This window comes from Suncus etruscus, chromosome 4 (genome assembly GCF_024139225.1).
Source record: "Suncus etruscus isolate mSunEtr1 chromosome 4, mSunEtr1.pri.cur, whole genome shotgun sequence".
NCBI lineage: Eukaryota > Metazoa > Chordata > Mammalia > Eulipotyphla > Soricidae > Suncus > Suncus etruscus.
Genome location: NC_064851.1, coordinates 73,843,386 through 73,855,946, shown reverse-complemented (window position 1 = coordinate 73,855,946; position 12,561 = coordinate 73,843,386). Strand labels below are relative to the sequence as shown.

Genomic DNA, 12,561 nt, shown 5'->3' with positions numbered 1-12,561 from the left:
TCCATTCCTTTATAGATAGCCGATTGAGTGAGAAATCTGGTATTTATATTTTATTTTTCTTGTTTTATTTATTTATTTTTTGACCATACCTGCCAGTGCATAGGATTTACTCTCAAGTCCATGCTTAAGGATCACTCCTAGTGGGACCATATGATGTGACAGGGATGACCTAGGTCAGTTGCATGAAAGGCAAACACCATACTCAAGGCATTATATTGTGCCACACCACAGGTATTTATATATATTTTTTTTTACAATGCTTTGCATTACCATTTAATTATGTTAATTCTTCCAGTCCATGAGCAGGGTATATGTGTCCTTTTCCTTCTGTCCTTTTTATTTTCTTGAAGCAGTGTTTGGTAGTTTTCTTTGTATATAGCCTTTCATATCCTTAAAAGTTAAGTTGACTCTGAGGTATTTGATTTTCTGAGGCACAATTGTGAATGGGATTGTTCTTTTTTTTTTATAATTTTTTATTATGAATTATGACAACAAAAGATGCAAAGAAAGAGGATAAGGTAAAGTTACAGTGGAAGGACAATCACCCATAACATAATTATCAGAAGAAGTCCCCTTGCTGATATCTTAACTTTGAATTTTCACCAAAGAAAGTTAAGATAAATAAAACAGAATCCATGTGCAATTACTTTTTCCCTCAAGTCCCCAGATTGTAGCACATTATAATATTTCTTAACAGCACACAAGGCAATCTAAAGCCATCAAACTTACGTAACTCCTTAAACATTAGAGGCATAGTATTTTTTACATTTCCATGTACATGCATATTAGCTTAAGTTAACCTCAAATTTTAAGTGGGTGTGTTTTAAGGATTAGAGTCAAAGGAGCACAGTAAAAACGGTGTTAGAGTGGCAATTGTTGTTTGCATAGGCCCACCAAAATATGAGAGGCATGGAAAGGAATAGCCTTGGCCTAAATACAAAGAGATCCTACCCCTGAAGTTTCCTGGCATAAGACCAGCTCTAGGCCTCAGGAAAGTTATCGTTCGCTCCAAGACATTTTCCTTAGCACCAACACACTTATCACACAGTCTCTGTTGTTGGTCTCATGTTTCTGTATTAAAGATTCTGGAATCTGCATGTCCTACATTGAAGTCATGATGTGGAGTGCCTTTTCGTTTCACCTCACCATGAAAGGGGAATGCAGGAAGCCCTGTCCTGTAAGCAGGTTGTTGTTGTTAAGTCTTCTCAGTGTTAAGGGAAGTCTCTTTTGAGCAGGACGATGTCTGAGCAGTGGTAGGGTCTTCCGTGGTAGAGGATTGCTTCCAGGTGATGTTATAGACAAACCTCACCATAAAGGGGCAATACAGCAAGCCCTGTCCAGTAAACAGGTCATTGTTCTTGTTGTCTTCTCAGTGTTAAGGGATGTCTCTTTTGAGTAGATCGATGTCTGAGCAGCTGTAGGGTCGTCCCTGGTACAGGAATGCCTCCGGGTGATGTTATATACAACCTTGGATGTTTTGTAAATGTCTTCTGTAGATCAAGGGGTAAATGGAGAATGCCCATTCTTCTGAGGCCTGTGCCAGGTCTTTATGTCAATGTTCAGGGTGTAAGGTCTCATTGCACTACAAGATTTGTGAGTTCCCATTTCTATTAGATAAGAACTTATTGGTATGTATAGTATTTTCCTATGTTATTGTGCCTACGCAAACAAGATATAAAGCCACGTGGTGCTATCAGATATATGGGGGCATAAGAACATTTCCAACAAGACCAATGACTTGGTTCAAACATAAGTATTAAACTGAGGGATTCTTTCACACCAAATTCCATATTGAGCAGTTCATAAAGAGAAGATAAAAAACATGGGGGGGGGGATCATCACTGTATAAGAAAGTATTTAGCAAAAGTTATAGCCGTCAAAGAAAACACCCATAAAATGTTGAAAAGATATGTGTCCTTTTTATGCCTTTTAAAATAGTTGGGTGGGTGTTAACTCTAGGGCACCACTTTGGTCTGTGACTTAGGACTCAACAGTACTTAAGTTAGAAAGGGTAAAAAAGGAGTAATGATGATAGGAGTGAAAGAAGTTAAAGAGAAATATGAACTTATGAAGGGGTATGCAAAAGGGCAGAGTACAAAATGGACATTCTGCATACATAAAAACATAATTCAATGATAGTGAGTACTATTAATGTTTCTTGTGAGAGTACTATTAATGTTTCTTGTAAATTTCTTTGAAAATGTAGACTGGACAGAGATTACCAGTGCCAGCCAAACCTCCTCCTGCTAGACTCCCGGCTCCCAGGAAGGAGAGATCCTTCAAGAAGCTGGGAGAACAGAAGTTCAGAGCCCCACCCAGACCCTCCCTAAGGAGCCGCATGGATAGTGGGGGAAGGCCTAGGGTACCTTCAAACTCCACCAAGGGACCCAACTCACCGGCTTGCCCAGGGGTGTGGCCCGGGGAAGCCCTGGAGATCTGGAGCAAGGCGGCAGAGGAGTGCTGGGGTTACCCAAATCCCGCACACCCCCCCCCCCCCCAGGCCTGGCCAAGCAGGCCTCCGGCATGGCGTGGGCCTGCCAAACCTCTTCCTGCTAGACTCCCGGCTCCCAGGAAGGAGAGATCCTTCAAGAAGCTGGGAGAACAGCGGTATTTATATTTTTGATCCTCACTTCTTTTATATATTTTTTTAAATTTTATTTAGCATTATATCTTTTATTTTATTTAGCATGATAATCTGATTAGCAAACCCATTTATGTTGGAGCAAAAGACAAAGTTTTATCTTTATTTTTTATATAGCTAGTAATTTCTACTTTGCATGCAAATATATTTCCTTGAATAACACATCTGTTGTTGAGCTGTTTACAGATCTTGGTTATTTTAAATAGTTTTGTGTGCAAATATTTTAAGAATTATTTATAAATTTTTAAAATATCTACACACTTTTTGGTAGACTCCAAACAGTTTACTGTTTATGCACTAACAATAAATACATATATTCTTGATAGAACATGGTATTTCTGTACTTTTTTGATATAGGTCATGCTTACTGATGTGAGATGCATTGTCATTTTTATTTTTAAAATGTCATGGTCTTATTGTTATTTTTATTTGTGTTTTCTTGATAATAAGCGATGTTGGCATTTTCCCAAAAATATACCTTTGAGTTCTTTGAGATGTATCTCTTGAGCACTATCAAAAAATTTTTGGCTGGTCACATCCAGCAGCACTCAGGGGTTACTCCTGACTCTGTGCTCAGAAATCGTTCCTGGAAGGCATGGGTGACCATATGGAATGTCAAGATTTGCACCACAGTCATCCTGGGTCTGCTGCGTGCAAGGAAAACGCTCTAGCACTGTGCTATCTCTCCGGCCCCCTTTTTCACATTTTTAGATATTTTTGTGTGTTGCTTAGTTTTGTGAGTACTATATATGTGTGTATATACATGTAAGATATTATCACTGTGGATCATATGTTATATGTGAATATATCTACCCTTTCAGTAGAATGCTATTTATTTATTTGTTTGTTTGTTTTCCAGGGGAGAGCGCGAATGCAGTTCCCTACTACCACAAATTATGCAGTAGAGTTTCCTACATTTGGGGAAATCGCAGGGGTCAGCACATCTGGAATGCAATGGGTAAACCTCGTCCTGGAGAAACCACCTTCGTGATCATGGTATCTCCCCTGCCAGGTAAGTATAATTTATTTATTTGGTTTTTGGGTCACACCTGGCAGTGCTCCGGGGTTAGTCCTGGTTCTATGCCCAGAAATCGCTCTTGGCAGGCTCGGTGAGACCATATGGGATGCTGGGATTCGAACCACTGTCCTTTTGCATGCAAGGCAAACACCCTACCTTCGGCCCTAAATGTTATTTGTTTAATTTAGTGATAGTTTCTTTAACATATACTTTTTAGTTTAATATAATTTATTTATTTATTTTTTAAATAATTTTTATTGTGACCAAAAGTGAACAACAACTCTTTCACAGTAATATTTAAGGTACATTGTGACAATGAATCAGGGCCATTCCCACCACCAGGGTTGTCCTCCCTCCACCCCTTTTCCCAGCATGTGTCCCATATCTCCCTCCTTTGTCCCGTTTCCCTCTGTGTATAGCTTGTTGTAGATAGGGTATCAATTCTGTTGTTGTTGACTTTGGGTTTGGTATTTAAGTCTGATCATTTTTTTAGTTTCACTTAATGTTCATACAGCTGTTTGATCCTGCTACTATTCATTTTTATTTTCCCCCTCAATCCATTAAGCAGAACAAGATGATTCAAGTTGTGTGGTTCTGCTGGAAGAAGACAAAAAAAAAATAAAGAAAGAAAGAAAAACCTCAACAAACAACAGTTTAAAAAAAAAGACAGTAACTACCAACAAAAATAAAAAGCATCCAACAACAACAACAACAACAAAATCACCAAATAATAACCACAAGAGTGAAAAAGAAAGAAAAAAAAAGAAAAAAGAAAAAGAAAAATAATAAATAAAAATAAAAGGAGTGCTGGTGTGACAAGGTTTTGTGCCCCCCCCCCTCTTTTGCATAGGCACAGTAAGTATTAAGGAAGTAAGAAAGGAAATTCCCGTGGCCTATGAGATTCAGGATTTCTCTGCCACCCTTGAAGCATACTGCCATGGGAACAACTACTGGCTACGTACATGCTCATTACCACACCCCACGGTCTTTTTTAAGGTGCTAGGAAATTTTCCACTCAGTTGTGGATGATAAAATCAGGCCTCTCTAGCTAGAGATCTTGTAATACCATTTATTTTTGTTGATCTTTTCTTTTCCAGTGGGCTCAAGTCACTGAAGATACTATTAAAACCCATATCGTGATAGCCTTTGTCTTTTTGTTGTTGTTGTTGTATTTTGTAGATTTAAGTTTAACATGTAAGTGTAATTTATTTATGTTAATTTCTGTGCATTTTTTGAGACAGTGGTCCAATTTTTGTCTTTTGCTACTCAGTTTGCTATAGTATTTTTTGAAGAGGTTTTTCTCACTATTTTATTATCTTGATTCCTTTACCTTAAGATTAGGTACAGGGGCCAGCGAGGTGGCGCTAGAGGTAAGGTGTCTGCCTTGCAAGCGCTAGCCAAGGAAGGACGGTGGTTTGATCTCCCGGCATCCCATATGGTTCCCCCAAGACAGGGGCAATTTCTGAGCGCTTAGCCAGGAGTAACCCCTGAGCATTAAATGGATGTGGCCCAAAAAAACAAAACCAACCCCCCCCCAAAAAAAAGATTAGGTACAACACAGGATATACATTTAGACTATTACTATTCTGCATAATATCACAGCAGGTAGGCAAGAAAAAGAAATAAAATAATTTAAACTTAAAAGAACTTAAATCATCACTGTTTTTCAACAATGTGCTAATATAAGTAACATATTCAAATAACTATGCCAAGGTTATAAGAAAAATAAAACAATATAGTAAAGTTACAGACATGAAATAAATGGTCTTATATTTTCTATATATAAAATATAAACTAAAGAGAATGAAAAAAATCCCATTCATTCTTCCATTAGAAAAAATTAGCACCACCTAGGAATTAAAGGAATTAATAAAGTTTATTGTTTGCTGTTACACTATTAAAAGACATAGAAGATACATAATAAACTAGCAATATAGTATATGTTTATAGGTTGGAAAATTTAAGATTGTTAAAATTTTCATCTTACCCTAAATTCTATACAGAATCAGTGTAATCTCTATCCAAATTACAATGACATTTTTCATGAATATAAACCAAATATCACTGAAATCTGTGGGCAATCACAAAACCTCCAAAATTAATTCCAAGGATTAAAAAGATGGGTAGCAAAACATCCCTAGCTTTAAATCATTTTATAATCCCTATAATGAAAAGTGTGACATTGCAATAACAGCCACCATTCAGACAACTGTAATAAAATTGATAACCCAGAAATAAATACAAAGATATATGGGCAGTTAAATATATAACAAAGTATATACAGAAATCCTTTGTTTTGGGGGCCATACTTGGTGATCCTCCAGAGTTAATCCTGGCTCTAAACTCAAGAAATTCCTCCTGGCATTGCTCGTTGGACCATATGAGATACCAGAGAGAGAACCCAGGTCAGCCACATGAAAGACAAATGTCTTACCTGCTATATTATTTATCTGGCTCCAATATGTTTTTGGAGATTTCAAATATTTGTATTAGGTACTCCATTCCAGAGATAATCACATCCAGACAGGGTATGCATAGTTCCTCTTTGTTTCTCCATTATAATATATTCTAAATAGAAATATTAACTTTAACATAACAAGAGTGATGGAGGGTCTTAGGCACTTTAATAGTGGTAAACATATAGTAACTTTGTACAAAAATACTATATGCATTGACTATAATGAAACTGTACTACTTAAAGTAGAATGAAAAAAATAAAATATTTTATAAAATACTTTATAAATTATATAGACATCTAAGACAGATGAGTGAGCATTTGCTTTTCGGTTTTGTAGACAAAGCCTGAGTTTCCCTTTCTTTGGAAAATTTAGGCCTAACCCATCAAGGAACAACCTGCATTGGAGCTAAAAACTTCATGGGGCGAGGGGAAACACTATTTATTAGTGGAGTCAATAGTCTCAACATTTCCCCAATATTAATGCTAAAGACTTGGTGTTGAGATCATTTGCAGTCAGTTACGTATTTTCCCTCGCCACTTCTTTGCAAGCCCAAAGAGAAAGTATAAAACAAATGTGTTTTATTATGGAAATGGTGGTGCACCACACAGAATGGAAGAGGACACCATTGCATCTGTGGCAGAATCTAGCCTGATAGCAGGTAGGCTGAAGAACATGACCAACATTAATGATCTCCCAGAAGTGTTATGATTTCTTTGTTGGCAAGACCAACCAAAACACGAGTTTTGTACCAGTATTACCAGCAGAACAAGATCTGAAGGCACAGGATCATCTATGATAAAAGTTTCTGGTATAGTTTAAAGTTTTATAGAATAGTACCTTTGAACAGAAATCCTAGTTATTGTAAACAAAGGTTACATGAGGCACCATCAGTTGAGAGTAGGCTAAGGGCAACATAATGCATTGGAGACTCCATTCAGTTGTTGAATCAGTGCCTTGAAGGATTTGGACACTGTGGAGTGTCTTTGCCAGAAACATCAGGCACCAGGATGGATATATTAATTTTAAACTTATTTTTAAGAGACTTTGATCAAGGAAAGAGATGAAGTCATGTGCTACTTGGTGATTAGGATAGATTTATTTTTAAGCATATAGTACTTTTTGGGTAATTAAATAATTCAAGGATGAGGTCTATCAGGGTAATCCTTAGGGTACTCCATGCTAGATAATGATTGATGAGTCCTGGAACCAAACAATATCACATTTATCATATAACTGTATTTTAAGCCTACTTCATTTTTCCCAGTTTCACTTGACCATTCATTACACTGGAAGACTCCATTGAAATGTCTCCAAGTAATATTGATATGTCACCTGGACACACTTAGATGTCCTTGGGTGGAAACACATGATTTCTTGTAGTAAAGTGAGTGTCAGAAAACTCTGGAGAGGCACAACTACTTGGAAAGTTCCTTTTCTTCTTCTTCTTCTTCTTCTTCTTCTTCTTCTTCTTCTTCTTCTTCTTCTTCTTCTTCTTCTTCTTCTTCTTCTTCTTCTTCTTCTTCTTCTTCTTCTTCTTCTTCTTCTTCTTCTTCTTCTTCTTCTTCTTCTTCTTCTTCTTCTTCTTCTTCTTCTTCTTCTTCTTCTTCTTCTTCTTCTTCTTCTTCTTCTTCTTCTTCTTCTTCTTCTTCTTCTTCTTCTTCTTCTTCTTCTTCTTCTTCTTCTTCTTCTTCTTCTTCTTCTTCTTCTTCTTCTTCTTCTGCTTCTTCTGCTTCTTCTTTTTTTTTTAATAAAGGAGTCTTTTTGCTTTGATTCTACACTCCAGTCTAAATAAATACTTTTCCCAAATTGACAGTTAGATATACTTTTGGAAATGTTTAAAAAATATTACTCTACTATTTGAGACTAATTTCAGCATTGCAGAGTAGAAAATAAATTATTTTTACTGTACTTTCCAACTATCATATAAGCTAATATCAATATTGGACTTTCAAAGAACTTTTTCATCAGTAATATATATTAATTTGATCTGATTACAGTATAAAGCAACGTTTCCACTCTTATTTGAAAACATATAGCTTTGTTAAACCTAAACATACTTGACTGTTCTTTTATTCTATGAAGTTCCAAAAGACAAGTATTACTTAGACATAAAGGATTATAACTTTGCCATAATGGCAGGATAGGAATTAACTAATTGCCTGTTTTCTGGAAACAGTTTCTCTTGGCTGAGGAGAAACAAATATTAGATAGACAGTTGGACTGTTTGCTTTTTTGGCTTAAGAACAAGTGCTAATGTCTCACAGGAGGCTGAGAAATGTTCACAAGCCATCCATGGTATGATTTATTTTTATGACTTACTGACATATGTTATGGGCAGTGGACTAGAATATCTTCTTTTTTCCCCTGTGGCTTGTTAAGTATTTAAATGAGCAGACAGGACCATGCATCTTCTTCCTCCAGGAGCCCTATGGGTCAGGCTTTTTCATCTTTCTTCTTATTGAAAGAGACAAGAATGGAAATATTTGCAAATGGGACTTTCTTCCTAATTTAGCAAGGTTCAAGAAAGTGCTAACTTCTTTCCAAGTGTTATCTCAAAATGCTCTTTACAAAAATTCATTTTCTCACTGCAGATAGGGCCATGTGCCATGGAAGAAGTTTGGAGATCTTCACTTCTTATAACTACAATCATATCCTTTCATTCTCTTCTCTGATCTGTCCAATTTATAAATTGCTGACATTCCTGTTCTAAAAGTTAGGAAATAAGAAAAAAAATAAAACTATTCAGAAAAACTTTTCCCCAAGTGAGTCAGTGTCAATTAAAGGTGCTACCTGATGCAAATACCACATCAGCATCAATTTTGTCCCTTAAGATTTTTAAGATCAGAAACAATTACATTCAATAGTACCTTGTTTTTATGCGTCTACCCTTCATAGCTTTGGCTAGTAAGTCGGCCTGTACCATAATTTACACTGACATCTAATTTCAGCAAATCTGCAAGCAATCTAACAGAAGATGGAGATAGTAAGAGGAGAGGAGTCCAACTTTATCACTGCAGACATAAAGATTCATTATTTTTGCCAATTTCAAACGTGAACCTTATAAATATCTATGCTTTTTTCTTCTGTTTTGCATATCTCATTACTTGAATTAATTTCTGTCTTAAGAAAATGATTTTTGCTCAAAACTAGATGATTAAACACTTTAGCTAGCGACAGAAAGTACCTTAGAATAATAACTACTCATAAGAAATATTCCATCTTATAGAATTTTTACACAAAAATGAAAATGAAAAACTTAGAAAGTAAAAATTACAGTTAAGGAAATTCTGTTCTAGGGGACATACTATTTGGAATGTCTGTAAACCTCACTGAAATCTTCTCTATCTTACAATGATACTCATGCAGGGAGGGTATTGCTAGAGGTCATGCAGACCTTTCTACCTTAGAACTCTCTTTTTCCAACTTACTCTAAGGTGATTTTTCTCAAGTAGGTCTATGTCACGTAGAGGGTTTTCTGAAGAAGTTGTAAATGAAATCTTAAGTTTCCTCTTGCGACCTTCCCAACATAGGTGGACTGAAATATCAGAAGAGAGTGTCTGAAGTAGATAGGACAGCTACTTTTCAATGCTATCAAGACTTGGGGTCAGTAAATTATTTATTGTGGGGAATGTCTGTGTGCAGTGTAGGGTGTTTTTATAAAATACATGATTCAAGTAGCATTTATTCAGTTATGATGATCCAAAAATGTTACCAGACAGGTCAAATATTCCCTGGACAGCACCTCTTTGTTAATTTTTTGATATCCACTAGAGTAGAGAAAAACATGGGGAATACTTGGGATGTGCAGAAACCAAAATTACCAGGTGTTCCTATAATATATAATATATATTATTTTAAACATATTATAATTTTGCTATTGTTCATAAGTCATTTATATTTCTGACTTTGCCATGGTTACATTTAGCATTTGACAATTTTCATGCCCCCTCAATTAGTGCTCCCTAAAAAAAATTTTTTTTTTTTAGTTTTTAGGCCACACCCAGTGATGCTCAAGGATTACTCCTGGCAACGAGCTCAGAAATCGCTCCTGGCTTGGGGGACCATATGGGGTGCCAGGGGATTGAACTGCTATGGGGTGCCAGGGGATTGAACTGCTCTCCGTCCTAGTTTAGCGTGTAGCAAGGCAAATGCCCTACTGCTTGTGCCACTGTTCCAGCCCCATGCTCCCTAAAATTTAATTTAATGAGTTTTTGCCATTAGTTAACAAAATAGATTTCATTGTTCTGTTCACAGATAGAGATGGTCATTTTGAAAGGTTATTTTCAGTAAGAAATATATACTTAATAGAGATGTATAATTACCTACCAGACTATCTTATAAAATATAATATAAAGTATAGGCTTAGAGTAAGTTAGTTAGAAAATGTGAATGTTGGGAGTGGTATTAGTATCAATTATTCAACAGGATACAGGGCTATATTTTCATAATATGAGCTTTGTAAGATGAACAAATGGTGATGCTAACACAACCATGTTAAAAAACTTGATACTACTGAACTGTATGCTTAAAAATTAGTTAAAATAGTAAAAGAAATATTATGTTTTGGGCCCGGAGAGAGCACAGCAGCGTTTGCCTTGCAAGCAGCCGATCCAGGACCAAAGGTGGTTGGTTCAAATCCCGGTGTCCCATATGGTCCCCCGTGCCTGCCAGGAGCTATTTCTAAGCAGACAGCCAGGAGTAACCCCTGAGCACCGCCGGGTGTGGCCCAAAAACCAAAAAAAAAAAAAAAAAGAAATATTATGTTTTGTATTTTTACCAGTTGAAAAGTAAAAAAGTAGGTATGGGGGAGAAAGATGAAAAGAAAAATATTGGGTTAATTCTGTTAGATTATGCATTATTCCTGAAATACCTATTGACACACATCACAAAGAATGAGAACATGCAATGCTGGCAGGATGTGGAGAGAAAGGAACTCTTATTCACTGCTGGTGGGAATGCCGTCTACTCCAACCTGTATGGAAAGTGATATGGACATTCCTCCAAAACCTGGAAATTGAGCTCCCATACAACCCAGATAAACCACTCCTAGGGATATACCCTAGGAACACAAAAATACAATACAAAAATTTCTTCCTCACATCTATATTCATTGCCACACTATTTATAATAACCAGACTCTGAAAACAACCAAGATGCCCTTCAACACATGAATGGCTAAAGAAACTGTGGCACATATACATAATGGAATATTATGCAGCCATCAGGAAAGATGAAGCCATGAAATTTTCCTATACATGGATGTACATGGAATCTATTATGCTGAGTGAAACAAGTCAGCGGGAGAGAGATAGACACAGAATAGTCTCCCTCATCTATGGGTTTTAAGAAAAATAAAAGACATTTTTGCAATAATTCTCAGAGACAAAGAGAGGAGGGCTGGAAGGTTCAGCTCATGACATGAAGTTCACCACAAAGAGTGGTGAGTGCAGGTAGAGAAATAACTACATTGAGAACTATCATAACCATGCTCATGAATGAGGGAAGTGGAAAGCCTGTCTAGAGTACATACAGGTGGGGGTAGGGTGGGGAGGAGGGAGATCTGGGACATCGGTGGTAGGAATGTTGCACCGGTGAAGGGGGGTGTTCTTTACATGACAGAAACCCAACTACAATCATATTTGCAATCAAGGCATTTAAATAAAGATATTAATAAAAAATGTTTACTAAAAAAAGGAAAAGCTTATTGAGCAGCAGTTCATTCTTGAACAGACACCATCCACAGTTTACAAGATGGAAAGCACTGGGCCTTTGCTTGTGATAATATCATTCTTTTAATTATCTGTTGCTTTTGATAATACTTGGAAGTTCAAATGAAAATCTTCTAAGTTATTTTCTTTAGTTTTGCTTATGTGTTTTGTCTTAAGGCAGATTCGGGACATCTTCAAAGATTTCTAGACCTTGTACTAATTATCCTATAACACAGGTTGCAAAGTTATTTTGGTCATGTATGGCTTTAACACATTACAACTCTTGTATCACACTGGTAAGAATCATAAATTTAATTTATTTCATTTTTAATTCTTTCTGAGATATCTTGCTTTGTTGAGGTAACTTGAAAACTCTGATGCATTTGTTTTACATTTAAAATACAATATATACATATTCTTGCTTTGAGAAGCTGATTATGCTTTGTATTTAACATAAGTTTAAAATGTCTTTAAATTAATCTTAAAAAAATTATTTTGAGGAGTGAGAGGAAGTAGATAAATATAGCTCTACAAATTCTCTTAACTCCTTAATCATTTAGACAGATTGTCAATTTTCCTAACAGAGGCCATCTTTTTTCCTTAAAATTTTCAGATAGAGTTGGTGATCAGGCAGTAAAGACATAATCAAAGTTTTCCAGGAGAAATTGAACAAACCCTTCAATTTTTGTAAAGCAATAAATGAAGCTAGAAATAGAAATTTAAAAATAAAAACCC

The 12,561-nt window shown here is 36.1% G+C and overlaps 1 non-coding gene across 1 annotated transcript; it reads right to left on the bottom strand.

Annotated features, from left to right (window-relative positions):
- Positions 1 to 3,497: 3,497 nt before the first annotated feature.
- LOC126007821 (U1 spliceosomal RNA) lies at positions 3,498 to 3,661 on the bottom strand. Its single transcript, XR_007495302.1, has one exon. It is a non-coding gene; the product is annotated as a U1 spliceosomal RNA (small nuclear RNA).
- Positions 3,662 to 12,561: the final 8,900 nt, after the last annotated feature.